The sequence below is a fragment of the Lepisosteus oculatus genome, chromosome 2, assembly GCF_040954835.1.
Source record: "Lepisosteus oculatus isolate fLepOcu1 chromosome 2, fLepOcu1.hap2, whole genome shotgun sequence".
In the NCBI taxonomy this organism is placed as follows: Eukaryota; Metazoa; Chordata; class Actinopteri; order Semionotiformes; family Lepisosteidae; genus Lepisosteus; species Lepisosteus oculatus.
The window spans coordinates 36,248,370-36,252,351 of record NC_090697.1 but is presented as its reverse complement, the minus strand read 5'-3'; the positions used below and the strand labels follow the sequence as shown (position 1 = coordinate 36,252,351).

General features: G+C 41.2%; 1 pseudogene; it reads right to left on the bottom strand.

Moving 5' to 3' along the window:
• Positions 1-2,020: 2,020 nt before the first annotated feature.
• On the bottom strand, positions 2,021-3,102 carry LOC138225551 (uncharacterized; annotated as a pseudogene).
• Between the last annotated feature and the right edge of the window lie 880 nt (positions 3,103-3,982).

The window sequence follows — 3,982 nt, the reverse complement described above, 5'->3', positions numbered from 1 at the left end:
TTCTTTTTTTTTCAATTTGTGCAATTTACCTGACTAAATAAACATCAGATCCATCTCCAAAAGCCAAACTTCCCTCCTGATCTCCATCTTCCCTAACCCACTGACCTAATCACTTTAGCCTCCACCTATCCATATTTCAGCCACATCAATCTCCCACAACTTCCAGTAGCTGAAACAGCATCATTCCAGTGTTTTTTTTGGTGCAGACTGATGCCATGTGCTCAGTGGCTCCTGCGGGGAAGGCAAAAAGAAGGATTGGCAAGAGGCAACGTATAAACTACTGTAGGTGTAGAGGTCTGGATGCTCAATCAGAAGCTGACAAAAAAGGGTAAAGGAAGGAGACCAGCACAAGAAGGATTAGGAGGAGAGAAAAAGGAAGGAAAAGACAACAAAAGTGCCACAGTTATTCTGAATTTCTGGAAGGCTTAATGACATCGGAAGAACTGTAAGAAAAGGGCAGACAGCATGGCTGTAGCAGAGCTGATTGCTTTTGTAGGAAAGTTGGGGTTGAAGAGGCTCAAAAGATGCGAAAATGACTCTGGTCTTCACTTGTAGGAGATGAATTTGATGAGGTAAGATCCCAAGAATGTAGAACATTAAACCAGTGCTCTAAATAAAAAAAAAACATAAATGCCAAGTGCTAGAAAAAGTGAAAACAATGCCACATGCAGACAGGGAGATTTAATGCATATAGAAGTTGAAGTTCAAGATTAGAATTGGACATTCACTTAAACTTATGTTCAATAACATAACCATATTGGGAATATAGGTAATCCTTTTGAATATTTGTTGCAGATAAATTTCAATAATTAAATTAAAATCCTATTGTTGTTGTATCACTTATTGTTGCATGCCAACTATTGTTTTAATTTTATTACTATTCGTTAATATCTTTAAAATATATTTTTTCAAATTGATCTTTGCAAATGTAAAGTTGTCATCTTCTATGCTAGGTTTTTGCAACTGCAGTAGTTTTAAACAACAGCTGGAGATGATCCTGAAGAAAACACCACACTAGCTGTTTTTTTATTTGGTCTGTTATGTTAATAATACATCTGAATATTCATTGCAATTGACCCTTTCTGATTATTCTGCTCATCACTTTCTCCATCAGATTTTCTAGAAAAATAAACCACAAACCTGTTTTTAACTACAACTCCTGTATTTAGTATAGTATGGGGCTCCTACTGAGAATTAAATGATGGACGCTTGGAAAAGCTTTCACAAGATCATTGACCTTATTTGTTTAAAGTATCTTATTGATTCCAGAATATTGTTCAGATATTGGTTTCAACAACAGGGCAAGTTATCTTATTTCAGACTCCAACAACATTTTTTGTAAAATTGATTCCTGTTCTAAGTATTAAATGCACATCATTATATATTCCACTTGTTTGATCTGATTCATTAAAAAGTGGAATGTCTGATTTATTTTGGATCTATTTAGTGTGTGTGAATGAAAATTAAAAGTCAATTTAGAAGGAGAACCCAGCCATTAAATGTGGTAAGATTAGAAACAGATGGCTAGTTACAATAAATACTTGGGGGGAAATCTTTCCACAATTTTAATTTTTTCCCAGTTGCTACCGAAACAAATTTATTCAGTGTGTTTCTTGTCTTTTTAGATCTGTTTCTGATATTTCCATTTTTCATGACTTGGTACATCTTTAAAAGTTAATTTCATAGTATACTGTAGTAGTAAATTGTAAGTTAATAGATAGTAAATGTATTAAAGATTTTGATGTGATTAATTTGAATGGATTATCATTACAAATTGTGTTTTTTAATCCAACTATAGTAATCCAGCTACATATTATTCATTGTCTCCCTAAACATTCACTCATGAACTATTAGGTACTTAGAATTTTTTATCATGTTTATTACTCCTGTCAAAATCATCATCAATTTAAGCCTGAGAACTGCATTGTTTTATAGAAAATGTTATTCTGTTACATAACTACTGGTAGAACATATCTAAACAAATAGGTAAAATTGATTTTCAGCCTGTACTTGGTCTACTTCATCCTAGCGTTAATCCTGCATCAGCAGGGTCTGCTTGTCGGCACGCCCGTCTCCATTTGGCGTGGTCATAGGTGTCTTCCGGGATGATGTTCACTTTCCGCATGTCTTCAGTGATCCGATCCATCCACTGCTTCTTAGGACGCCCTCGCGGCCGTTGACCCTGTGGGCTCAGTCGCATCGCTGTACATGCCACTGTGTGCTTGCCACTTCTCATCACATGTCCATACCATTGCAATCTTCCTTCTTGCATCTTCTCCGTTATCGGTGCCACTCCCATGCGTCAACGGACATCGTCATTGAGGACGTGGTCAAATCTTGTTAGGTCGAGACACCACCAGATCATCCACATTTCCATGACATGGGGGGCCTGCGAAGTTGCTGGCCAGCATTCTGATCCATACAGGGCGACAGGACAGACAACTGTCTTGTAAACTTTAGCCTTGAGTTGGATTGGAATCCGGCGATCGCATAGAATGCTGGTGACCTGGCGCCACTTCATCCACGCCGATCCTTGGTGAATGCTGACGTTGATGGCAAAAGGAGGTGAAGTGCCCACCGGGCCTCAGACGATGGTGGTGGCATTGCAGTAAAGCAGCTGGACCCATTGGACATAGGCCTCGGGGACGTTGTGTAATCACAAGGCGTGCCAGATGAGCTCATGTGGGAGCTGATCAAATGCTTTCTCCAAATCCAGGAATGCCATGTGGACTGACTTGTTCTTCTCCAGGTGCTTCTCCAAGAGCAACCCGGCAGCGTGGATGACGTATGTCGACCCACACCTTTTGACAAAGCCACATTGGTTCAATGTGACACTGACTGTCTTGTGGAGTCTGGCATTGAGGAACCGCTCAAAGGTCTTCATTGCATGGCACAGAAGGAGAATTGGTCAGTAATTTGAGCACTTTATGACATCACCTTTACCCTTCCAGATAGGCACCGTGGTGCTTTTTGCCCAAATCGGGGGGACTGCGCCTTTGTCGATGATTCAGTTGAAGAGGTTCATGAGAATGTCGGCTCCTCGACAACCCAGGATCTTCCACACTTCTGCTGGGATATTTTCGGGTCAAGTCACCTTGCCATTCCTCATCTTCTTGATGGCGGCTTCAACTTCCGCGGTGGTGATAGGCGGACAGGTCCAAGGATGGGGTTGGTGCTTTGTATTGGTGGGTGGGGAAATTCTTCATTGCAGATCCTCGAGAAGTAGTCACTCCAACACAGAAGGATGGCGGGTGGGTCTCTTCATACAGCCGGTCACAATGCGCGGTCTTTGCAACAGCCACTGCCCGCTTCGCTGCCGACTTGAGGGTCTTGTAATGTTGGTAGTCCACGCTGTTGCGAGATTGGAGCCATGTTTTGAATGCCATCTTCTTCTCCTTGACGACTCTCTGCACTTCTTCGTTCCACCACCATATTTGCTTGTCAATAAACCTCTTCCCAGGCTTCATCCCCCCAAGGGTGTTGCTCATCACTCCGTGGATCTGACTAGCCACATCGTCCCAAATGGCCACCGCCAGCTGGTCGAGGTCCATGTCGATCGTACCTAGGTTGGTTCCTAGCTGGGCCTTGCATTCCGGGAGACGCCACCACTTGATCCTCTTTGCAGCCGTCGTTCGCATTCTCCGCTTCTGCCCAAGGTCAAGTCGGATGTCCATGACAAGGAAGCAGTGCTGAGGGGTGATGTTGTCCCTGTACTTGGTAAGTCATACAAAATAGTGTAAAATGGCAAAAACAAACTTTTTATGAGTATTGATACCTATATTGAAACACGATTTTACAAATAAAGTAGATGTCTAACTGTACGGATTATTTTGTTATTGATTATTGGTTGGAATTTGAGATTATTAGAAATGTACGCAGAGTAGTCATAATTATACATAACATAAATATCATTCATGGCATCAAATTTAGGGTTATGCTACTTTAAAGGGATTTTGAAAAACAGCTTTCAAATCATCAGGGA